General features: G+C 35.9%; 1 protein-coding gene across 6 annotated transcripts in view; it reads left to right on the top strand.

The window, feature by feature from the left end:
- CLINT1 (clathrin interactor 1) overlaps window positions 1–27,330 on the top strand; it is a 65,832-nt gene that overhangs the window by 699 nt on the left and 37,803 nt on the right. The window lies entirely within an intron of this gene.

The raw sequence follows: 27,330 nt of genomic DNA, 5'->3' as shown, positions 1-27,330 counted from the left end.
CCTCATGAACCTGGAAAAATGTTGGAGTGGTGGTACGTGTAACAAGTGGCCATTGTGGTCAGGCTGAAGTTACTCGAAAGGAAATTCATCCTTTGCTTTTCTAACACTAGTGAAAGTAGATCAACATAAAACTTGTAATTCTTTTCCTCCATTTCCTTTTCCTCTATACTTCACTTTTGGTGGGCCACTTCTTCCATTTACTTTAATTAAGGAGTCATTAAGAAATTTGCCCTGAAAGAGAAAGCAACCCCGTTTATATCCTGTTGCTCTGCTTCTAACTTCCCTGGCAGGTAAAATGACTAATATATAAGTGATTTCCTTAAAGACTTAATTGTAACTTTAGCGTCTTAGTGTCCTAGGAAAACCTTAACGTTTAAAATATATATAACCACAGTTAAGTAAGATCTTCTAGGTCAGCAGGAAATAAAAGTTTAAGAATTTAATCAGTTAGTGATTATGCAATAGAGTGGTGAGAAAACAGTTCATTTGTCCCACCCATCCTAAAATCAGGAAGTATAGGTGGCAAACTATATTTCAAAATAATTAACAGTGGCATGGATAATGCCCAGAATTTAGAGTTTGTGTTTCCAAATTTTGTATGCTACCAAGGAGGCAATATAGTGTCCAAGGAGCACAGGTTTTGGAACCTTCTGAGCTGGGGTGTAAGTTCTGTAATCTTGACCTTGGACCTCAGTCAGCAGAAAATGAAAATAATGATAGAGACATAATTTAGAATAATGTTGTGAGGATTAAGGACTAAGACGTCAGATTGCATATAAAACCCTTAGAACAAAATGTGTAGATCAATATGCTTTTGATAACCATAGCAGATGTTCTGGCATTGAGAGTTGGATAAACTTCCTTAAGAAAGAGGCTCTGTGTTTGAAAAGTGAGTTACTTTAATGATTTTCCTTTTCAACTATTCACTTGATATAGAGACCATTAAGGCCTCTGTTTTAGTTTGCTAAGAGCTGCCAAGGCATTATACTAAAAATGGGTTGGCTTTTACAATGGGGATTTATTAATTTATAAGCTTACAGTTCCCAGGCTGGGAAAAATGTCCCAAATCAAGGCATCAGGCAAAGCTCTCTCCCTGTCACATGGCAGGGCACAATGATGGCATCTGCCTATCTCTGCCTTCCCCTCCATGCTCAGTAGTATTCAGCTTCTGGCTGCTCTGTCTGTGGCGTTCTCCTGAGGTCCCTTAATTTCAACTTCTTCCTCTTCTGGCTTTCTCAGTTTCTGTACATTCTTCTCTGAGCTCCCGGGTCCTTTTAATCTGCTCTCTATCCATCCTATTTATGAAGGACTCCAGTAAGAGAATTAAGATCTACACTGGGTCTCGCCTTACTGAAGTAACCTAAATCAAAGGCCCTTATCTGAAGTAATTTAATCAAAAGGTCCCGCCTACAATAGATTCACACCCATAGGAGTGGATTAGCTATAAGGACATGATCTTCTGGGGTCCACCCAGCTTCAAACTATTACAGCCTCATTTATTTTGGGCTTATTTTGCTATTTATTTAGCCTTTGCTTACCAAAAATCAAGTAAAATAATGGTTCCTTTCCAGTTCAAATTCATTGGTAGTTTTTAAATATATTGTGTAAAGATGAAGACACCGCTTAAATAGTTTTTAAAAGTCCAAAAGTAGTTTATACCAGACTGCCTCTTAATTCCTAAGCCAGTGGGCAGCAGAAGAAAACCACTAATACCTTATTTTGAAGACTTAAATTTATGGTACATAAAAATCTGAAGAAGCTGTACATTTTTCAGGAGTCAGATATTTCTGCTCTTGTCCTTCCATATTTGTTTGTTTTTATCACCTTATGCTACTAATTTTCAAGTGCGTCAGGTAAAAATTTGCCATGTAAGTAGTTACCAAGTTGTTGAATGGAACAGCTATTGTCAAAAAATAACTCTTGCTTTTTTACTAACCAATTTAGAATGGAGACTTGAACAAACTTATTCAAGAACACATAAGAATGTTGCCACCAAGGACTTTTTAAAGCTTTTGTAGTGTCTGACACACGATATTAAGATTAGAAAATGAGGCTGTTTTACTGATAAATACTCAGAATTTAATTTTCATCTTTCACTGGCAGCAAGAGATTATTCCTAAAAAGTGTAAACATTCTACAAAGCCATGTACCTATAGCACTGTGTTCAGTTAGACTGTGCATCTTAAAATGACAAAATGGAGGTGAAGCAGATCCAGACAGAGAATGGCTCCTGTGATTATCAAGGGAATAAGAAGAGGAAGGAACTTCCCAATGAGGAAAGACTGCTCAAAAGGCTTGAATAAATAGAATAAGGGCCTATATGATAAGATAGACAATAGAGAGTTCGGAGACTTGGGTTCAGATTCTACACTGTGTCTGATTTTAGGCAGAAACAGATATGTCTACACACCTTGATTTCCTTAACTGTACAATGAGAGGATTGGGCTAGAATTAAACTCTTCTAACTTCTATGACTATTTAGAGAAGTGAATTTCCATTAAGGAAGGAGAAATGGAACTAGTATTTCACAATTGCAAATAGATTTTAGAAAATTTTTATCTTCCAGAGTCAGTTTAGGCTGAAAACAGAAGCAGAAAAAAATAATAAACCTATTGATGTCTTAACACATGTTATATTTAAATGCTTTATGCAAATAGTAAGTGTAACCATGGCTTTTATTGTATCCTACCCAATGAGGTTTACTTCAGAAAGAAAAATGAATTCCTCCCAAATATGTTCTTTGGAGCGTCTGTTAGATCCAGTATGGTGGCAGTTCTTAAGTATGGTGATATACTTCAAAATGGGCTTATGAGACCTTGAAGAGGTTTCTGGAGGTTAGAGGGATTTTTGTCACAATTATTGCGCCTCCTGGTGGTATTAAATGGATGTGTTTTGCAGAACATTTTGGAACTGAGGAAAAGCAGATAAAGCCTTGGGCCATCTTAAGCGTGGAGTGCCAGTTTCCTTCCCACTCTTTGTCAAGTTGCATAAAAGGCACCTGTGGTGGGAAAGGATAAGCAGCAGCACTCCCACCAACTAGGACTGGCTTGATTCCGGTCATTCTATGACCAGTCTGTATTTGGGCTGTAATAAAATGGGATACTTTCATATTCTGTTGTTCAAAAAATGGTATAAATTTAACGTTTTTAGAGTTCTGTTAAATGTAGTGAACGTGACAGGTAGTGGTAGACCAAAACTGCTGCTGTTCAAATCCTCTTTCATTGGTGGGAGTTATATTAACGGTAAAACTACTGCATCAGTGACTTTTTAAAATGATAATGATTTACACAGCTCTGGCCAAGGTCCTAAGACAACTGCTATAGATAGTCCATATTAAGTTTTTCTCTTAAGCATAATTTGTATTTTTCCCCCATAAGTTGATTTTTGTTGGTGTTTAAGTGCTTATTTTTAGTTCCTCAAATGTTTAGATAATATAATAGCGCGCTAGGTTTTTCTAATCTAGCTGACCCCAGAGGAAGAACATTTTGCTTTTATAGACAGTAGTTCATTCAACTATTTCAACAGATAATACATTTTTTATTCATCAGATTAGTATGTATTCTCTGAACTTGAAAAGCACAATACTTGGCTTTCATGAAATTTGCCACTGCAAATATGTAAATACAGCCACAGCTCGAATTTATCAATGGTTTTTCTTTTCTTTCAGTCCTCAGGTGTTTTCCCCCTTATTTTCCCTATCTTACCAGTAAATCTCTGTTCTGTTTGCTTCTCAGAATTGAAAGCAAAGATGATTAAGTCAGCTTTCTAGTCTTCCTTTATCAACTTTTCTTTGAACCAGTTGTTGGTAATTGTTATTGCTGAAACAATGAATTACTTAGCCTTCCTCTGTTCTAGTAACTGGACATAAGTAGATATTAAGTATTTAATTCCAAAGAAAGATGAGTTTAATTTATCTTTTCCCGGTATATCTTAAGGATAATTTTCTATAGTTTAAGTTGGTCTGTGTATCACTACTGTCAGTGTGCTTATGTTTTTTAGAAAGCACTTAAGTTTTTTAGAAAGTACTCTTAAAAATTGTTTTACCGTGCTCTTCAGTATTAGTTTACAAGCAGCTTTTTCTTCTGTTTACTGATGTGTCCACTAATAGTACTTTGCTTTTTAAATTTAAAGTACCACTTACTAGTACTCCTAGTTTTAAATAGTATGGCTCCTTAGTTGAATCATCTAACACTTTATCTGTATTCTTGTATTATTTTCCTATTTATTTCCAATGTTTATATAATAATTCCTTTAAGAAAAAAGGAAGTATAGGTAGCTTGGTAGCTTAACTTTTTCAGTCTTCTGGAAGTTACTATATACCTGCAACGTATTTATTTTTTAGCTTTTATTGCAGAAAACTTGAAGTATTTTCAAAAATAGAGGGACTATTGTAATGAACTCATGTGCACACATAACCCAGCTTCAACAAATTATCAACATATAGCCAATCTTGCTTCCTCTGTATCTTAGCCACTACCCTTATTCCATATTATTTTGAAGCAAATCCCAGGCACCATATCATTTCATCCATAAATATAGTAATTTCTAAAAGGTAAAGAGTTGCGTTTTTTTTTTCAGTCATAAGCCTGGTAATATTATTGCAAAGAACAAAGCAATCATTCCTTAATATTATCAAATGTCTGGTCAATATTCAAATTTCTTAATTGCCTTATAATTCCTTTTTGATGTTGCAGTCTAACAGATTTATCTCTTAATTCTCCTAATCTATAGGTTCACCCCCTAGCTTCCTTTTTCCTCCCTTGCAGTTTATTTGTTGAAACAACTGTGTTATTTGTCTTGTAGCATTTCCCTCAGTCTAGGTTTTGCTAATTGCATCCCCATGGTGTTATTTGTTTCTCTTCTCTCTATTTTCTGTTATTAGTAATTAGATCTAGTCACTTGAGCAAATTCAGATTCCATTTCTGGGGAGCAAGGGTATTTCATAGATTCAAAGTACATTTTTAGTAATTTAAATTGTTCTTATGTATAAAGGATTCATGCCTTTAGGTCTCAGCTACAGAATTACTTTTAACCTTCTGGGGCAGTATATTTAACTGAATGGCATTTGAAATGTGGCTTGCTTCTCTTGAAGACAAATAATATTTTAATCCTATAATCAGTTCTCAGCACAGCAGCAAGACTGAATCTTCTTAAATATTAAGTCTAATTTCTCAAAACCCACTGGTGGCTTTTTATCTGATTCTTTGCAAGTGTCTACGTGATCTGGCTCTCTGCTGCCCCCTTTAACCTTATCTCCCACCTCTCTCTCTCTCTCTCACTGTGTTCCTGTCACCTGGCCATTAATATAAAATAGCCTGCATTTATACGTGGCAGTACTTTCCCTCTGTGTGCCTGCCTGATTGACTTCATTTATTCACATGTGTTTGACTCCTGTCTTTAAGTTGTGAGCTCTTTAAGAGCAGACCGTTTTATTTAGTATTACTGCCTACCTCTAGAACAGTGCATGACATGGCAGATGCTCAGTAAATATTTTGAATGATTATGTTAAATTTGGTAGGTTATTTTTTATTACAGAGGAAATCCTTTAAGACCATATATTTCTAATAATAACAGGTAACAGTTGAGAATTTACCAAGTGCCAAGAACAATGTTGGCAACACTATTATTATCCTCAGTTTACTGATGGGGAGACTGGGGCACAGAGATCTTGCCCAAAGTAACACATCTAGAAAATAAGAATCTAACTTTTAAATCTAGAAGTAGACTAAATTAATCTGCCTTCAGAGTGTATGTGATATTTATGTACCAGTTTTTGCTAATCTTTAACAATTGTTTAAATTGTGTAATATTTCACTATCATAAAGGTGATTACTAGTGCATACCTTATGCAAGTTAAAACTTGGAAGAAATTTATAGTACTTAAGTTTCTGAACTAAATTTAGTGAGAATTTGTAATTCTTTTTTCCTTGTACAACATCTGTCTTAGGAAGAGAGTATTTCTGGCCTCTTACTGTACTCTGAAAAATTTCTGTAGATTGACTGCTCCTCAATGAAAGGGAAGCAAACAGATGTTCCTGTAGATGAAAAAGAAAATCTTAGGTATTGCAATGAAGGTGCTTACTGTAATTCAACCCTAAAAAATGTTGTGACATTCATCAGCTATATTGTATGCTTCAGAATCAGTGGTCCTCTAATGAAATTCCACTTTACTAAGTTTCACATAATCCTGTGATCTTTATATTGTGGTCAGTGTGATCTGCTTGTAATACTATGTCCTGTTAGTCCAATAGTTTGAAATATTACTGATACTTTTTATTAACCTTAGCTGTACCTTTACTGATCCATCAGTGAGGTGCTTGTTGAACACCTGCCATGAGACAAACCTTGTGGTTCCATTGAGCAGCTCATGGGTTCTGTTGAGCAGATGCTCATGAAAAAGAGTTGTACAAGATGCAATCATATCTGAGTTCCGGGTATAGATTGTAGAAACTCAGAGAATGGAAAGATCAGTTAAGGTGGGGCACGAGCTTCATGAAGGAGGTAGATCCTGGTATTTTTAAAATGTGTGTTTGCTGAGAGGAAGGTGACGCCGAATAATCTATTAACTGTGGAGTGAAAAATCTGAAACACAGTTTAAATGATGTAGTTGCATTGACAAGAACCCTCTCCCAAATGTTCCCACCATAGGACAACTACAGCAGTGAACTCTTTTTTGAGAAGTTGTCCTGATGCAAGAGAAAGGAGGTCTCTCCCTTGTGTCAGATAATCTAAATTCGAAGTATAGGTGTTTCTTTCTTTTTTTGAGAGCTTGAAGGAAAACAAATTATAAAGTTCTTAAAAATTGTTTCTTCAGTGGTAAGGCTTTTTGGGTATTTTCATTTTGTTTTGGGTTTTTTTTGTTGTTGTTGTTTTTTAGGTAGTACCAGGGATTGAATCCAGGACTTTGTACACGCAAAGCATGCACTCAGCCACTGAGCTATACCCGTAGCTCAACAGTGGTGAGGTTTTGAAAGTGGTTTCTTTTGTGTCAAAAAAAAATTGGATGTCTAGTTTTTGGGATTTGTTACTACATCTAAGTTTAATCACAGTTGAAAAATGAATAAAAAACTATAGCCGACTTAAACAAAATTATCAAGTATTGGGTCTCAAAGGTGATTTTGCAAACTTATCATTGTCGAGGTACAGGATTTCTCATTTTATCATTCTCCTGATTGGAATTTCCTTTATTTATTGATTGATTTATGTATGTATGTATGTATGTATGAATGTCAGTTTGTATGTATATATTTAATTACAGAAGTTGTGAACTTAGAAAACAGTCATGCACATGTGTAGAATTCCCAAACAACACCCCTTCACCAACACACCACACGTTTGTGGAACATTCATTACAGATTATGAGATAATATTATCTTGATAGGATTTTTGATATTTTACTTAGAGTTATAACTAATTTCAGTACTGTCTTTCAGATTTTTCTCTGGAAGGAATAAGATATTACATTTAATAAAACTACCTTAGGGAAGCGGACGTGGCTCACCGATAGAGTGTACGCCTACCATATGGAGGGTACAGGGTTCTATATCCAGGGCCTCCTGACCCATGTGGTGAGCTGGCCTACATGCAGTGCTGTTGCGCACGAGAAGTGACGTGCCATGCAGGGGCGCCCCTGCATAGGGGAGCCGCATGAGCAAGGAGTGTGTCCCGCAAGGAGAGCCGCCCTGTGTGAAAAAAGCCCAGCCCACCCAGAAGGGTGCTGCATACATGGAGAGCTTATGCAGCAAGATGATGCAACAAAAAAGAGACGCAGTTTCCCAGTGCCACCTGATAATACAAGCGGACACAGAAGAACACACAGCAAGTGGATACAGAGAGCAGACAATGGGGGTGGGGAGAGAAATAAATTAAATATTTAAAAAAATAAAACTACCTTAATAGGATATCTTGGGTACCATCTATTTAAAAAGTAACTTAACCATGTGTATGCCAGGCTGGGTTTCAATTGAAAGTGGGTTTCTATTTTATTTTTAAATGAGAAGAGGGGGTGGTGGGGTAATTAGAGGGGGAGAAAACATGAATCAGATATGTCATCTACTTTCTCTGTATAAAATGTAGTTAAGGTTTATTTTCCAGGATGGTTAGGATTAAATGAGCTAATATATGTGAAATCATTTACCATCTACTTTCCAGAACAGTTAGATTAAATGAGCTAATATGTGTGAAAATATTTACCATTGTGTTCTCAATAAATTCTTGTTCTTTAATTTTGTTTCTGTGCTCTAGTTTTGTCATTGCGACACATCTTTAAAAGTTGTAATCCAGAGCTTACAGGTGAATAAACACGGTTATTCCTTAGGTTAGTTCTAATTAATAGAAATTTGAAAGTTTAAAAATGTATTTTATGAACTTTTAAACCCTGTTAACAGTAGAATTTTTGCTAATGCAAATAGCCTGTGCAAATGACTTTCACAAACTGTTAGCAATAGTAAAGTCTTTCACAGGCTTTCTCACATAAGCAATGTGCATCTGAAGCTGCTTTACAGAGTAGGAGTGTGTTTAGTTGAATAGTAATAATATTCCTATACTTTAGAACTTAGACTTTAAAAAAATTTTTTTATTTTAATAACATATACAACATAATGTTTCCCATTTTAACGACTTTCAAGAATACAGTTCATTGGTGTTCATTACATTCATAATGTTTTGCTACCTTCACCACCATCTGTTACCAAAATTTCTGCATCACCCCAAACAGAACTCTGTACCCATTAGGGCGTTTAGGCTTTGAAAATTTATTTTCCACTGCGTTTGAGGAACTTATACTTGATTTTATAATGTGTACCTCAGTGTATACAATTATATTTGTAATGACTGGTGTTTGCAAAGCAACTTTCTAATATTTTGTGCCAACTATTTGATTAATATTTCTCCATTGAAAATTCACCCATTTTCCTTCTGTAGTTTATAAGTAATCTATGGAAAGAGTCTTTGAGACAATATGTAATTTTTTTCTTTATAAAACATTCAAGGTTTTTACTACACTGATGGCTTTTGCCTGAATCAGTTATGACTCTGATATTGCAAAATATGTATTTGTTTTTTCACTGTCCTTAAGTTCTGCTGAACTCTAGAGACAGACTAGGTCAGTAGCCCTGTGGAGCTCTCTCTTCCTCCTGAAGTCTTGCTTACCATTTCCAGGGTGCTCAACTTATAGTCTCAGAGGAAAGGGGCATTCCAAGGAATACAAATATTTGGGGCCCAGGGTGATGATATTAGATACACTGAACTTGCTTCTGTGCCTCCTTATTCTGGTTCTAGGGAAATCAAACAGTTGGAAGTGAGGCTGATGATATTTTGGATAGCTTCTAGACCTTGAATTCTCTCATCTCAGAGATTTTGTCCTTGGTCTTGTCTTATTGTTATAAGTCCTCAACAGGTTCTCTCTTTCTCTGGCCATGGAATCTGTTGATCTTTGGTTTTGAAACCAGATTTGGACTCTCAACTCTTGAACCCCAATTTCTTTAGCAAGTCGTTCTCTGGAATCAATCCCAGCGTTAAGGGTTGTTCTCAAATAATTGTGAAGTAATATAGGAGGTACTGCACCATCTGGTTTCTCTGCGTAGAGTAGTTTGAACCGTTGCAGGGTGATCTTGCCAGTGGTCTTGCCTTGATTCTAAGGCTTACTCAGGTTCTGCTCTTCTCTGGAATAAGTGTCTAGCTGTTCAGTTCTGATCCTCAGTGTTAATTTCTAAAGCAGGTTTTTGTTTGGTAGCATAACTTGGGTAAGGATTTTGGTTGAAAGCCTCAGTGAGGATTTTCAGCTGACTTGCTGTGAATTTAGTGCGACTGCGCCTTCAGTATACAGCTGTGATCTTGTTTGATACTTGTCCTGAGCCATGTTGGAAGGGCTCCTGGGTGTTCAAATATGCAATAGGAGTATCTCCTTTTCTTGAAGTTTGACTTTTTTCCAAGTTATGTGTGTTACTTGAGACAGATTATAACATAGAAGTAATCATTTTCCAAGTGTATGATTCAGTGCATTTGCTATATTCACAATGTTGTGCAATGAGGCAGATATTTTCTTAAACTTTTTATTTTGAAAAAAAAAAATTTTTTTTTTAGGAGGTACTAGAGGTTGAACCTAGGACCTTGTGCATGGCAAGCAGAAACTCAACCACTTAGCGACATCTACTCCCTGAAAGAAGTTTTAAGAATAGTAAGGAATTCCTTTTGTATCCCATTACCCAAGTTGAATAATTTTTAAGATTTTGCCGCTTTTACTTGTCATTCTCCCTTACTACCTTTTTTCTGTCTTTGTCTGCACACACATACATACATATGCATACTCTGATCCATTAAAAAGCAGGTTGCACGTGTCATGCCTTTTGCCTCTTAATACTTCTTTGTATATTTTCTAAGAAGGATTACTATTCTCTTACATAACCACAATGTAGTTATCAAATTTAGGAAAGTTAACATTAAAAGACTGTTTTTATCTGTAGTCCATATTCCAATTTTGTCAGAATTATCCCACTTCAGTACAGGATTTGTCCAAGATCTTGTTTGGCATTTAATTGTCGTGATTCTTTAGTCCCCTTTCATAAACAGTTCTTAGCTTTTTTTCGTCTGTAATGACATTGGCATTTTTTGAAGAAGAGAGACCTGTTATTTTATAGACTGTTTCTTAATTTGGGTTTATCTATTGTTTCCTAAGGATATGTATTCTGAGCTAGAATACAGCATTAATTGATAGAGTGTCCTTTTTAGGAGGAACACAATATTATTTCTGTATGCTCCTCATTGGAGATGCTAATTTTGATCATCCAATAAAGGTTTTATATGGTTCCTTCCCTTATAATTACAATTTTTCTCATTGTAATTAATAAGCAATTTGTGGGGAGTTACTCTGAGACCCCTCATCAAACTCCCCCCCCCTAGATTTAGCTTCCACTGATGCTTCTTGCTCAAACTCCCAACTTTTCCCTGCTCCTCCACTTTTTTATTTATTTCTCTCCCCTTTCCCCTGTTTTCTGCTCTCTGTGTCCATTCACTGTGTTTTCTTCTGTGCCCACTTGCATCATTTGGCAGCACCGGGAAACTGCGTCTATTTTTTGTTGCATCATCTTGCTGTGTTACCTCTACATGTGTGCAGCTCCACTCTTGGGCAGGCTGGACTTTTTTCACGTGGAGTGGCTCTCCTTGTGGGACGCACTCCTTGCACATGGGGCACCCCTATGCAGGGGCGCCCCTGCACAGTACAGCACTCTGTGCGCGGCAGCACTGTACGTGGGCCAGCTCACCACACGGGTCAGGAGGCCCTGGGGATTGAACCCTGGACCCCCATATGGTAGACGGACGCTCTCCCAGTTGAGTCACATCCACTTCCCTACTCCACTCTTTCCATATTTATCAGAGTACTGTAAGGAAGGGCTTTCACTCACTCTTCCTCCTCCCCCTCCTACTTCCCTGTGATATAGATTCATGGATTTTTATTTTATTCCATGGGTTGTAGTCCATTACTGTCCTTATTGGAAACCCTTTCAAGCTGGCCTGTGTCCCTTTTGACATTCCCTAGAAATTTTTTTTTTTTTTAGCACTTTCTCATTTCCGGCACAAGATGTTTCAGGCCAATTCCATACTTTCACAACTTTCCTGGAATCAGCCATTTCTCCAAGCATCTCTGATTTTGTTAATAATGGTGAGATAGATTTTTAAAATAGAGATTTCAAAATTTCTGTGGTTTAATACCTTCAGGAAATTCTAGGAACCTTTTTAGATAGTTAAATGAAATACTTCACAAACTATTTTTATGAGAGTGCTGACTTAGTAATTTTTCCAAGTAGATTTTCAAGTACAATAGTTGTTTGCACTCCATTAATAGATAATGTAGTTATTTGAGAACTCGATTGAGATGTTTTTCTCCCCCATAAAAATAATTCTGCTCGAAGTTGTAAGAAGTAGAGTGAAATTATGTATAGTTGCATCAGTTTTACAACATGAGTTTTGGGGATTTTCCTACCACTCTGTCATGCCTTTGAGCCTGAAAGTGGCTTATAGAATGATCTTAGGAAACTGCATAGCTTCCTAAGCCAAACATTCTCTTGAAAACTGAACTAAAATGTCTTTTCTGACCTCATGCAGAATTTTAAATATTCCTTTTCAATTTCTATTTTTAGTTTTAGTTAAAACAACAGAGATAGCCATAGTAATCTATATCATAGGACAAGAGTTTTTCACACTTTGATCTTAGGACTTCTTTACATTGAAAAACCAAGGGCCCCAAAGAGGTTTTATTTATGTGGATTTTTGCTATTGATATTTTACTGTTTTAGAAATTAAAACTTAAAAGTGTTTTCAATATACATTTATTAATTTGTTTTTAAAAGTCTACTACATGTTAACATGTATCACATATTTTTAATTTTTAAAAAGTATGCTATATTTTCCCAAACATTTTAGAAGAGAAGAATGGCATTGTTTTATGTTTTTGCAGCTCTCTTTCATGTGTAGCTACTGGAAGATAGGATTCTCATATCTGATTCTGCATTCATTCTATTGCAACCTGTTGCTTCAGTTTAAGTATGCATGAGATAATTGTGGATATTCTTTCATGAGCACCAAACTCAAGTTATATTTTCTTGAAAGTTAGTTGTGTGAAATAAAAAAACAGATCAGTGAACTTTTTTCATACTCTTAAATTAAAATATATTACTCTATCTTGTACTTTGAATGAATTTTTTAAATCTTTGCATGATTTTCTATCATCATGCATGGTCATTTGGAAAATAATGATTCCTTCAATTATGCCGATGTTCCAAATGTTGACACCTTTCATTATATGATATCAGAAAATCTCTTAATATCAGCAGTCACATTGGAAAAGGACATCTGAATGTTATAATATTAAAAAGACTACTTCTACTCGAGTAGATACTTATTAAAGTTAATTTTTTTCTGCTTCATCAGACATTATTAAATGAAACGATAATTTTAAAACTGTGAGTGCATGATGGCAAAAAAACACAATGACAACTAGTGCGTTTATGTCCTACCATCTTGATTTGTGCAAAGGTGCCACCAGTTTTTACTCACCATTGGTTTTGTACCTTCAGGAAAAAGGGCAAAAATTAATCATGAAAATAGTTTTGACCTTAAATTAACCCCTAAAAGGGTTTCATGTCTGCAGGCCACACTTTGAAAACCAGATCATATGTATAAAACTTTATAGTATAACGTAAAATTTTAAATGACTTGCATATATATTTTATTCGAATGCTTAGTTTACAAATGTCCAAGTAATCCCCTAAAGGTATGTATTTTTAAAAATTAAATATGTATATTAATTAACTTTTAAATTGCCCTTTGTAAATAGGCAATTTAATAGTTCGTGGGAAAACCCTACTTTGAGGGTGGGGAAACCAAGGCTAGTTCTGATTATTTCATTACCTAGACAAGGACCTCAGAAATATTGCCTTCCCTCTCTAGACTTAGTTTCCACAAGGGTTTGGGATTAGATGAACTATAAACTCCTGATTGGCTATAAGAGTATAGGATTTTTAAAAAAATAGCTCTTCTTACGTGCACAAATGCCAGGGACTTAGAGTTCACTAGGTCAGTGTTTTTTGAGTATTTTGAATGCAGTGCACTTAGTTATTCTAAGGAAATTGCCTTTAGGTAAAGATGTCCATGGAAGGATAAAATTAGGACAATCAGCTTTAAATTTCACCTGGTTTTAGAAACTTTTTTTGGTACCCTCCATGGATTATCCAGCTGTGTGAGTGTATTTTAATGTATAGAAGACTATTGTCACAAGATTGTTGCTAAAACTTCTTATGCAGTACAGAGAGTTTCCTCATTTGGGAAAGTTTGGTGGTGGTGTTTTTGTTTTTGGATAATTGAAGTTTAAAATTTTGTTTTTATAATCTTTTATTTTAAAAGAATAGGATTTATGAATAATGCTACATTTCTGTTCTCTCCTTGCATTTCCCACCTCCATCAATTTAATTTGTTTACCGTAAATCAATTAAATATGAACAGACACAAATGAAAGCATTTGCTATATAAGTATATGTATTGTAGACAGTTATACTGATGATGTCAATAAAATGCTCTCATAGAATGTGTTCTTCCTAATGGTATTTCCTGTTATAACCTTCTACCTTTAATTCACATACTTCTGTCTTATTACAATCCAAGTTTGACTTTTGAACTGTTTATACTAGCAACTGATTACTGAGTAATTTAAAAGTCTCATTTATGCTAACACTATTCTAATTAGAATGTTGGCACTTGTCTATTTAGCAAAGAGAAGTGTAAAATACTTGTGTTTGTGAAATTTGTACCAAGAAGCATTGAGATCAATTTATCTCTAGATAATATTAGGATATACGTCTTAAGAACAGACTTGTACCTACTTTAACCCCAAACCAAATGCATAAACCATTTGGAATATGAAATCTTATTTACTTAGACTGGAAAAAATTGGCCATGTTAAGTGTGGCATTTTTCCAGCAATTAAAAAATATGTGTGTGTGTAGTAAGAAACAGCAGAAAACACTATTTTGGATACTTAAAACAAAAACTATTAATTTGAAGATAAAGCATAGCTTGGGAAATTTGCTAGTGATAAAACACTAGTGTTTGAATTTAACATAGATAATATAATATTCCTTTGACCCTCTTGCAATTTGTCAGGAGTAATTTGAAAATAATAATTGACTTTCCTTTTAGACTAATGGATTTCTTAAGTAAGTTTTTAGAATATATGATGATAATCATCTTTTAGTGAACAAATGTAAGTATATATTTTTTTCTTATGGCTCATTGAGCATCTTTTTTTTGTGCTTATTGTGTCCATTTGTTTATTTCCTTTGGAGAAACGTTTAGATCCGTTTCCCATCTTTAAATTGGGTTATTTGTCCCTTTTTTGTTGAGTTGTAAGGTTTCTTTATATAGTCTTGATACAAATTCCTTATCAGATATAATTTACAGATTTTTTTCCATTCTGTGAAGTTGTCTTTTCCCTTTCTTGATTGTATCCTTTGCAGCACAATTTATTTGTTTCTTTTTAACAAATCGATTTTATTGATACGTATTAATAAAGTATACAATCCATCCAAAGTATACAATCAGTAGTATTTGGTATAATCACATTGTTTTGCCTTCAATCATTATTAGAGCATTTTCATTATTTCATTAATAGTAAACAACAAAAAACAAAAAAAGATTCATCACCTCTCAGTCTCTATGCTTCCCCTGCTGTATGTACGTAGCTGCTATTTCTGGCTATTGCTTATTTATTTAAAAACCATTTTATTGGGATTTTGTCACATACCATACACTCCATCCAAAGTGTACAACCAGTGGCTTTTAGTATAGTCACACTGTTATGTATTTATCACCACAAAAAATTTTAAAACAATTTCATTACTCCAAAAAGAAAAACTCCATACCCCTTAGCAGCCACCTCACAATCCCTCTATCCTTCCGCTGCCCTACATAACCACTAATAGTATATTCTTAGTGTTTATATAACCTCTGATAAAGTATACTCAAATTATAGATAGACTTCTCATGTCAGATACCTATATCCCCAGGGGAACACACTGCTGTACCAAGGAGTACAAGCTGTAAGATAACCTGGCTTATTCATTTAACAAGTATTAATCATCTGGAACTATTTTAGATACATGAAATATAGTTACAAATAAGATTTGGGGTAGAGAGAAAAAGAACAAGTAAACACAATAATTATAAATTCTTTTAAGTGTTGTGAAGAAAAGGGGCTGAGGTTGAGATGATGAAGGGGGCTCTTTAAATAGTGGTCAGGGAAGGCCTTTCTGAGATTGTGGCAGTTAAGATGTAGTTAGCTCTGCAAAGAGTAGAGAAGTATTCCCGGAGAGGATATTACCAAATTCTCAAAAGACCTCAAGTGAGCAAAAGATTGTGAAAAAGTGGGGAAGCAGTGTAGCAGAAGCATGGAAGAAGAAGGGTAGTGTCAGGGGTTTGTAGGCCTTTTCATAGAGTTTGGATTTTTCCCAAGTATAAGAAGAAGCTAGTGAGGAATTTTATTAAGCAAGGAATAAATTTATGTAGCTTACCTTTGGTGCTGAGTTCAATAATGGACAGTAGAAGGACAAGAGTAGAAGGGGTTAGGGGTTAAAATAATGATCACAATATAGAAGTTAGGAGCATGATCTCTGGAGCCAGACTGCCTAGTTTTACATCCTGAGTATACCACTTAAGAGTTGTGTGGCCTTAAGTGAGATACTTAACCTCTCTGTACTAAGTTTCTCATGTGTAAAATGGGGATAAAAATAGTATCTACTTCGTGGAGCTGTTAGGATTAAATTGTAAGGGCTTAGGAAAATGCTTGGCCCAAGAAATTATGTAAATATTAAAAACTAATAAATAAAAATGTAGCTGTCTCATGGAATAGAATGTGAAGTGTGGAATGAATTGTGTTCAGTTGCCTCTGTCATTTGCTTTACTTTGGATTGTATTAAGGGAATTAAGACAGTCACGCATAGCTATTGTACGAGGCAGAATATGATGTATAAGAGTTATGAATGTAATATTAAAAGGCAGCTTCATTTTAAAACTAGGCTTGTTTTTTTTTTTTTGGAGGTATGAGGGATTGAACATGGGAAATGGGAAGTAGGCACTCAACCACTTGAGCTACACCCACTCCCCACTGGTTCGATTTTAACCAAAAGGAGGAGTAGGAATTCAAGGAATGAACAGTCACTGAAATAAGAAAGTAAAGGGTGTGTTTAAATTTCAGCCAGTAATACAGTATGATTACTTCATAAGGGAAATGAAACAGAAGTTGTGGGAGAGAAGGCTGGACAGGAAGGTTGAAGCCAAATCATGCAGGTCCTTCACTAATTCATTAAGGACTTTTTTATTCAGGGAAACAAGACTATTTAAAAATGTTCGTTCCTTTGTTCAATTACGCAATAAATATTAGTTGAACATGGGCCACCAAATCTGTCTCAGGCACTGGGAATCTTTAAATGAGCAAGGTATGTTGTATCCTCTAAATGTTTTCTGTCCAGAGGGGAGATGGGCAAACAAACAAAAATTCCTGTTGGTAGTCTGGTTTTAGTTTTAGTTCAAGATCGTGGAAAGCATGGGGTACTGCGAAGAGCATATAGGCACTTCCAACTCAGTTTTTGGCATTAAAGGAAGGTTCCTTGGAGGAAATGTTATTCAAACCAAAACCTGATGATGAGGTGGAGCTAGCAGGCAGGCAGGGATTGGTGGGCAAAGGTGTGGAGGTGGGACTCATACAGAGATGGGGCTGAAAAAGTAAATTTGTATCTCATGTGAAGGACGTTTTATGTCATATTAAGAAATCTGTGCTTTATTGTGAAGGAATTAAGGAGCCTTTGCTCAATTTAAAATGAGGCCTCAATTAGATAGGCTTTTTTTTTCAGCAAGAGCTCATATTGGCTCTAGCCTTGTGGGTAATAGGTAGGAAGAAGAGACACTCTTTACAAAGCTGTTGTTGGCAAAAAACCAGGCAAGAAATGGTGACCTTGGACTAAAATAGTGGCAGTGTAAGTAGGGAGAAGTGGATGGACATTTTCAAGAGATACTTAAATAGAATTGGAAAAGCCTGGCAATGGTTTGGATGTTGTTTGGGAGAAAAGGAGAAGAAATCAACAGGGATGCTCAAGCCATAGCCCAGATTGGCACTGTCCATTGATAAAGGAGGAAGAAAACATTTGGGGGAAGTTGGTAATGAGTTTGTGGTAAACTAACATGGCGAACGATAAATATTAGGAAGATGAATCTCATCATGGTTTGGAATGAAAGGAGAAGGAGGATATACCAGAAATGTAGAGATTGCTAGACTTTTGTAAGAGTTTAGCTAGGAGTGAGTGCCTGTATTCTTAAATCCAGATTGCCAGGTTTTGAAAACTAGTAAGTAGGCACTGAAGGTGAAGGCTTTGCCAAATTACTCCAGGTATCCTAAGGGCTGCATGCAGCCTACCCAGCTTTGTTATGTGCCCTGAGATCATTTTTCAGGATGAAAGATCATGAAGGTATCTAGATTTTGCTACTTCTCAAATAATATATAGAAACATTTTATCGATCGAAAAGCAGCCCTAATTATTTGTGAGAATAATCATTTTTTCACTTTCTGAGTATCTCATATATATATATTTAATTGACTCTTCTGAAAAATGTTAGGTCTGCGTGAGGGAGCCCAGAGAAGCAGCTGGTAACTGAAAGTATAGGGGGCCATGGGGAGAGGCCGTCCATCTGTTTGGTTTGTTTTCTGAGCTCTTTGCCCTGTTTTTGTTTGTTCCGTTATACATTGTAAAAACATAATAAAATAAGTACAGAATGAAGGGAAAAAGTAAGATGTTAAATTAAGGTTATTTAAAATAAGGTTATTAAGTGGAATTTAAGAACATAAAACAATACTAAAAAGTAAAGTGAGGAATTTGAAAGAATTGGAATAAAGTTTAAGTTTTTAAGAACCTATTGTGTGGGAAGCAGATTTGACCCAATGAATAGGCCATCCGCCTACCATGTGGGGGGTCCAAGATTCAAACCCAGGGCCTCCTGACCTGTGTGATGAGCTGGCCCACGCGCAGTGCTGATGCGCTCAAGGAGTGCTGTGCCATGCAGGGGTGTCCCCCACGTATAGCAGCCCCACGCTCAAGAAGTGTGCCCCGTAGGGGGAGCCGCCCAGTGTAAAAAAAGTGCAGCCTGCCCAAGAATGGCGCCACACACGGAGAGCTGACACAGCAAGATGATGCAACAAAGAGACACAGATTCCAGGTGCTGCTGACACAGAAGATCACACAGCGAATGGACTCAGAAAGCAGACAGCAGTGGGGGTGGGGGGTGGGGGGTGGGGGGAGAAACCTATTGTAAAAAAGGGTACAAAAATAGTAAAACAGATAAGATACTAAATATGCAATATTGAAAACTAAGGTCAACACTAAACATCAAACAGGTTTTTTTTTTAATACTATAAGAATAGATGAGATTTAGTATAAGGTTTCAAAAGACTGAGAGCTAGTGAACAAGGTAAAAGTTAAAAAAAACATAAAAATTAAACATAAAAGTCTTTAATTTTACCTATCCATGAGGTAAAAAATAAATGCTAAAAACAAGAATGATAAGATGAAAAGTATAAACTGATATTTTAGAGTTTTTGAAAAAGCTGTTTTTTTAAAGAAAAAATTATTAGCAATTTGTTAAAATAGGTATATACCAAAATGAGTTTCTTGGGACGTTCTTTGAGTATTTTGCAGGAAAAGAGGTATGTTGTCCAAAAGTTATAGAAATATGTATACTGTATACTAATCCCCTCTTGGAGATTCACAAAGTGGGCTAGAATAGTAAAGTCCCTGAGAAGTGTTTTGAGTTATAAAGTTGCCCTTGTTTAACCTAACATTTCCCAAACCTCACCATAGAACCCTTTTCTCACATCATACCTATATATCTCCTAGACATAGTATTTTTTTACAAAACACTCAGAAAGTTTTTAAAGTTAGAGAGATACATGAAAAAAGAGAAAAAGTCAGCTGGAAATAGAAAATAATTTTAATTTAGGACTGACATTCCCAGGGAATAGTCTCCTGTTGAAGCAGCAGTGTTCTGCAGATAGCCATGGGACCGAGAGCAACTTGACACCCTTCTCTTCTGGCTCTCCTTCCAAAGCTGAATTTTCAGCTTTTATCTGTGCAGACTGAGCACTGGTATGTGCAGACTGCTAAACCAAGGAAATGGGGGATGGGCCCCAACAGAATTAAATCAGCCAGCTATGGGATACTTCCCTGGCAAGTGAAAAGAAGTTTATATATGAGAGCTTTTTTTCTCTTTAGGAATAAAAAAGGTCTGTTGTTTCACTGTGTAAGTAAATATTAAAGAAAAAAATACTCTCCCTCCCCCACTGTAGTTATTACCACCATAACACAACTGTTTTCATGTTGGTTTTTTCCCTTTCAGGCTTTGTCCACATGCATATGTGTTTTGTTATTTATTTATTTATTTCTCTCTCTCCCCTTCCGATCCCCCCACCAGTTGTCTGCTCTCTCTGTCCATTCACTGTGTGTTCTTCTGTGCCCGCTTATGTTCTTGTCAGTGGCACTGGGAATCTGTGTCTCTTTGTTGCATCATCTTGCTGTGTCGACAATCCATGTGTGCGGCGCCATTCCTGGACAGGCTGCACTTTTTTTGCACTGGGCGGCTCCCCTTATAGGGTGTACTCCTTGTGCGTGGGGCTCCCCTATGTGGGGGACACCCTGGCGTGGCACGGCACTCCTTGAACGCATCAGCACTGCACATGGGCCAGCTCCACACAGGTCAAAGAGACCTGGGGTTTGAACCCTGGGCCTCCCATGTGGTAGGCGGGCACTCCGTCCATTGAGCCAAATCCGCTTCCCCATGTGTGTTTTTATATAGTCATTACAGTGTTTATACAGTTTTGGGTTGTGCATGTTTTTCTGTGTCCATACAGGTAGAATTTTCTAGTGGTGGCTGCCTCTGCCTATACTTACCACTATATTGTTCCAAGTACAGTTGCTGCCACATTTTGGAAGTTACTTTTCGTCCTGCTTCCCCTAAAGACCCAACTTACTCTTCCTTTTTGCCATCCATAGAACACTGCCACTCCCAGAACTTATTACCTCCAGAATGCCTGTCTGGAAAACAGTTCCTTAGCATCATAGGTCTAGCCCAGAGGTCCTTAACCTTTTTTGTTACACAGACCCCTTTTCCAGTCAGGTGAAAACCATGGACCCTTTACTAAGTCCATACTGTACTGTGTGTTATTTAATAAATATATCACACTGGCACCAGCACATCCCCACAAGGATAATGTTTTTTGAATTTTCATTTCAAGCTCATGGACCCCCTGAATTCTTTCCATGGACTCCTTGGGAGTCTGTGAACCTCTGGTTAAGAACCCTGCCTGTTTGGGGGCAGCTTTCTTGTAGGCTTGTCACCTGCTGCCCAAGGCAGCACCTATGCTAGGGAGGAACTAGAAGAGCTTCCATATAAACCAGCAAAACCCAGTGAACTTTTAGGTATTTCCTAAATTTCCAGAATTTGTGTTTTTGTAGAAGAAACATGATACAGAAACTAGATAGCATGGCCCTTCTAAAAACCTTTGTTCAGCCAGATATAAATGTTAGTGAACGATGTGAGCCTCCATATTTTTGACTTTTGTATTTCAGAATTCTGCAACGTTTGTTGTTTCTAAGTTGAAAATATATATTTCATGTTTATTTTAACATCTAAAAAGTCTTGATTTTTGGTAAAATTAGCTTTGGGATGATGTGTCTCCAGTAGTTGGTATGATTAGTTTAGCAAATCCAAAAAGTTAGGGACTTATTTTTTCTATCAAATAATGTAGATGAAATTGCTACTTAGTGTAAAATAAAAACCTACCTACAATTTGTGATGCACCAGATTATTAAGGAGAGTAAACTTCAAAAATAAAAACTCTATTAAGTGTAAGATAGAAGCTCTTTGTAGTAGGACTTAACCTTAATAGGTACTTGTCTTTAGTGATACTCATTTCCTTCTCTTTGGTCATTTCTTAAGAAGTAGAGTGGATGGATTTCTACTTTGCTGTGGAGAATAGTTCTCCACTTGAAATCTTAATTCCATTGTTACACTGTGGGTCAGAAAACATCTAGTTACAACGACTTTTTGTAAAATTCTGCAACAATGAATGGGATATGGGTAAGCATTAAGTATTATGCCAATCTACTCATAAAGGACCTACCATATAAAGAATATCTTCGATGTAAAAATAATAAATAACTGCAGAAAACTAATAACCCTGGATGCTAAATGCTTTACATACATTACTTAACTTTCCAAGCTAATAATACATAGGAACTGCTTTTCAGATGAGAAAACTGAAGCACAGAACGGTTGCTTTATGCAGAGAAACAGACTTACAATATGCCACAGACAAGAATTGGGCCCACTGTCTCTAATAAATTGTTCAACTAATATACATATACTTTGCTTTTACACAGAATAGGCATGAAAGATGAAGCAGATTATGAAAATACATAAATGTACAATATTTCTTCAATGTATCCTTGTGTGTTGGAGGGATTCCTGAAGTCAAGGCCCAATAATGTCTGAAAATTGACTGCTATCAAATGGGTTACTTTATTTGATATTGCTAACCACTGAATTTGTAAGGAAAGGGAAGTAGTTTTATAATTTCTTCCTCCCACAAGTCATAGTTTAGTTGAGGACATCAGGATGTTTTTCTTGGCTTATCTCATTCATTTAGTTTTCCTTGCATATGTGTTATATAAACTACTAAACTATTTCTTTGAAACTTACCAGTTTTTCACACTTAAATGATGATCAAAAAGTCAGTGCCTTTTGGAAAAGGAATTAAATAACAGACTTTGAGGGGCAGAAATCCCACTACCATCCTGGTTTGAGTTATTTTTTGTTTTGGATCAATTCCTATATTTAATGAAGCATTAAAATAATTATGCAGTTTCTACAGTTTCCCAGAAGACTTTTTGTTGTACTATAAACATTTAATGACCTTTTATATAAAATGAGGTATTTTAGTTTCTACCTCTAAGTTTTTATCTTTTCAAAATAACAGTTTAAACATTCCAATCTAGTGCCTTGTTAGTTTACCACTTGAAACTAAATTTGGAATGTTAACTTCTTTAATGCTTATTCATTTTATGCAATCTTTTCTGACTTTGGATTCTATATAAACCATAAAACAATGGGTTTTTATTTTGTTTTCTGCAGAAAAACATTTGTGATAAGGTATATTACTTCTTCTAGTTACTAACTTTATACTTACATGACAGACATCAGAGCAATTGTTAGGAATCTCAGAAATTTTTTAGATGTGACTCTGGTTAGTTTTGTCCCATCCAGACAACAAACTGGAAATTTTCATGAAATGTTGGATAACACTTTTGTAAGCAAGGGACTAGTATTTGTTTAATGGGCATTTTTAAATTTTATGGATTTAGGATGCGGTTTTTAAGTTTGAATTTTTTCAGTAAAAATTTTTATTTGGAGTACTGATCATCTGTAATGGGTATTTTTAGAGGTTAGAAGAGAAAGTATAGTGTGAATCGGTTAATGTTGGTTACTGATAAAAGTTCTCAGATTAAATTTTTTTCTTTTATATTTCATTTCCTACCATGTAACTGTTTTCTAATTGCAGTAGATTGTTGATAGATTTTTCTGTTCAAAGTTTTGACTTTTTCAAACAGATGCATAAGGTTTGTAACAGGTCAATAATGTATAATTTTGTTATAATTCAAATTTGACTTGCTTGTATGTGTGGGAACAAGTCATTTATCCCTAAGCCAGGTATAACATCTAACTCACACCTCAGCTTTGTTTTTCTTCAGCTATGAAACTGTGGTAACAACTTATTTCTTTGTTTAAAAAAAAAGAAAGCTGTTCAAAGTAAGCCAGCTTCCATTGCTGATAGTAAATGTGGCAGAATCTAAGAAAATGATAATCCACTGACAGAAAGTAGAAGTTTCATGTTTGTTTTAAAAGGTGCACATTGGGTTTGTTGGTGGCTTAGAACAATGACAGTCAAATCTTTCTGGAATCAGCAAAAAATTTTATGAAAAGTGTTATGCTGTGTAAAAATTTCTTACCTAAGAATACTTTTTTTTGGTGAGGAAAACATGCACAGGATACTTTTAACTGATAATACTCTTAACTGTCAGTTCTGGGAGATTATCAGGTGTCTGTGCAGACATTGTCATCTTCATAATTTTGAAGGCACACAAAGGTCTTCAACTGACCTTTCAAGAATGTTAGGACTTTGTTCTTACAGTTTTATTTTCTTCCACCTGCAAAGAGTATTGCTCTGTGTTTCATTTGGTCCCCTTCCCCCCTTCCGCATGCACACACTGAAAAATTCTTTTATAGGGAAAAAAAAAAAGATATTTCTGCATTATCAGTAAAGAGTACAAATGTGGTCTAAAAAATCTGAGTTGGGATCCAAGAACATTGAGCCATATTATCCAGCAATGTTTAGTAACAAGAAAACATCAAGATTAAGCAATACTGTAGGTCAACCTCCAGTGCCCATTTTAATATTGAAAGTGGTAGATAAACTATTATTGAAATTGAAGGCAGCCTCAGTCAGAATGAAACAAAGAATTTGATAGAAGAATTAGAGTTAAGGATAGTTTTTGGCTTAGGAAAAACATTAGTCTTTAGTGTTCTTATAATTTAAGACAATTAGAGTTCAAAAATATTTGTACCAGTTAGGAATACTTTTCTATTGTTTTACATCATGTGAGGAGGGAACAATTGGAAGTGGTATATTTGAACATTAATACAACAGTTTCTGTGGTTTTAATGTCAGGTAGCCTGAGCTTGGACTTAGGCCGTTTTTCTGTCTGTACTGTGTGTAAAGAATATTTTAGGTACCTGGTTATAGTATCTAACCTGATTTTTTTTTTTTTTTTTTTGCGTATCCATAATTATTCTTAAAATTAGAAGCTTAAAAAAAAACAATTGGCCTCCTCCCTCCCCCCATAAAACCTAGCAGAAAGTAGTTCTTTTATTTGATATTCTTAAATTTTTTGGCTGAAATAGCTAAAGATTGAAGTGTAGTATTTCAGTGCAAATTCTTGATGGTTATTTTTTAAAGTTTTGTGTTACAGCATTTAGCATTTCAGTGTTCCTTCTTGAAAAGTAAAAAGGAAAACAAAAAGTGCATAATCCAACTTAGTCCTCTGTGTAATGGTTGAAGTCATAAATAATAGACACATGAGCATCCCATTGGGTTGAAATAGTATATGTATTTTTTTAAGTAACAAGATTATGCTTTCTGAAATCTTGTTCCCTGCATAGGAGTGGAAGAGAACTTCAGATTTTACTTGTCTCCGATTTCAGTTTTCCCCTATTGAAACTGATATTTTCTTGTCTTGTTTTTAAGAGTGTATGTATGGCTGGAAGTGGGAAGAAGTGGTAATGGTAGTGGAAAGTATATTGCCCCCCCTTCATTTGCATAGTTTGTTTTTAATATTTGCTAAAACCAAAGAAATTGTAATTTCCATAATGAGAATATATCTTTTTAGACATTAATTCAGCTTATAGTTCTTTTAGTAGCACAATTTGTGAGGTTGCGTTCTGGTTGTTGGGAAACCTAAAAGAATTTGAACTGTTAGTGCCCATTACTAATTTTGCCATCCTCAGTGTGTTTATTTAACTTCTGTACTAAAAATTTGCTTTTCTAATGGTTTGCCTCTCTCATCAGTCAATTTTTTTTTTAAAGAGTGGTTTGCTGGCTGTATTGGCATACTAGAAAGTGCACAGGGTTAGGGTTGTTGTATTTGTTTGTTCTGTACTATCCAGTATTCATTATATTAGTTTTCTTTTTGTGGTATGGAGGGAGTACCATAGTTTTATTCTTTGGCTTAGCTCTGTAGCTATTAATATTTGAGATACTATAAAATTTAATGGTATTTACTCTAGCAGCTCTTCTATTGAACCACCTTATCTCTTGTATTAAGATATTTTCTCATTCCTTTATGTATTCTTTTCAGATCAAGAAAAAGACTTTTTTTTCTTTTTGGCTGGATGACATTTTGTTTCTTTGTTTTTGTTTTTTAGGGGGGCATATCTTTAATCAAAGAAAACCCTTCCTGGGAAGATAATTGTCAACCTAATTCAAAATTATATCTTCCTTTCCCCCTTTTTAAAAAAATTTAATTTTTTTAAAAGATATACAAATGTCACATAAAAAATATAGGGGATTCTCATATGCCCTGCTCCCCACACCTCCCACATTTTCCCACATTAACAATATCCTTCATTCGTGAGGTACATTCCCTGCAATTGATGAACACATTTTGGAGCATTGCCAGTAAGCATGGATTAAAGTTTACACGATGGTTTACATGCTCTCTCACCCAATTCTGTAGGTTATTGCAAGATTTATAATGGCCTGTGTCTGTCGTTGCAATGTCATTCAGGACAAGTCCCAAAAATGCCCCTATATTACACCTATTTTTCCCCCTCCCTACCCTCAGAACCTCCAGTAGCCACTGCCTCCACATCAATGATATAATTTCTTCCATTGCTAGAATCACAATAAGTCTAGAGAATACCAGTAAGTCTACTTTAGTCCACAATTCATTCCCCAATCCTAAGGATTTTGGGATGGCGATGTCCACTCCACCTCTAATTGAGAGGGGGTCTGCAATCCCATATGGGTGATGAATGGGACTCTCTTACTTGCAGTTGTAGGCTCTCGGTTCCTTGGTATGGTGGTTGTCCATCATCACCTCCATGTTAGTTGTCCTGAGTGAGACCGATGAACTAGTGAGTAGGTATTGCAACTCCATTGAGATTCAGGGCCCAGCTGACACATGGAGGGCCCAAAGATTTAAGTTTCTTGGTCATACATCTAACAACTCTAGTACTAATTATAGGATCAGATAGAGGGACAGAAGAGCCACGTGTAGGGAAACCACAAATGAGTCCAACTCTGTCACTCTGGGGAGCATAAATTCCAAAGTAGGGCCCACTAGCAATGCACCAAATTTCTGAGCTATCTACTGTAACTGTAGTGTCTGGATGCTCCAGAGCTCTCAGGAGCCCGGCTATTTGGGGTAGTATCTACTTTGACAGTCAAAGAGATCCTGCTGACATATGCATAAGCATTACCTCTGAAATGACCTCCTGACTCACTTTGAAGTCTCCTAGCCATATAAACTCGTTTGTTTTGACCTTTTCACCCTGTTGGTCAAGGTCTTTTTCCAGTTGCATTGCTAGTTGGTGCCTGGTAGCTAGATGGTATCCTATTTCTGCTGAGGTCTGTCTGCCTTTCTGCAGCTGTAGGGAGATCTGTCACAGGGCTTCTTATTTACTGACTTCTGTCTTTCTCTCTGGGCCTCAGCTCTCTGGGCCTTTTGGGGGCTTCTCTCTTTGTAGGTCAGCTGTGGGTGAAATCTCTCACATGGCAGGATCGAATGTGGTGACTTCCTTTTCCTGTGTCTCTCTCTTTGTGTCTTCCTTTTTATCAGACCCAGCAAGAAGGCAGAGACTCAACATGAATCCCACCCCACTGGCATAGTCCAATTAGAAGCCCTAAAGTGATCTTGTCAAGTAATCTTATCAAAGGACCCTCAGCGGAATTCAGTGCAATCAAAGGGGATCACACGCACAGAAATAGATTAGAATAAAAAATTACCTTTCTCTTTTTTGGGATTCATAAAATATCTCAAACTGCCACAGGTGGTAAATACTCAACCAAGGGAACTAATCAGTTTTCCCATTTTCCTACAGCATTCCTATAGAGCCTTCAATTTTTTTTAACAATAAAAATTATATATTTATTGAATTTGGGAATAGTAGACTTTTTGGTTT

Source organism: Dasypus novemcinctus, chromosome 2 (assembly GCF_030445035.2).
Source record: "Dasypus novemcinctus isolate mDasNov1 chromosome 2, mDasNov1.1.hap2, whole genome shotgun sequence".
Lineage (NCBI taxonomy): Eukaryota > Metazoa > Chordata > Mammalia > Cingulata > Dasypodidae > Dasypus > Dasypus novemcinctus.
This window is presented reverse-complemented; position numbering and strand designations above follow the sequence as displayed.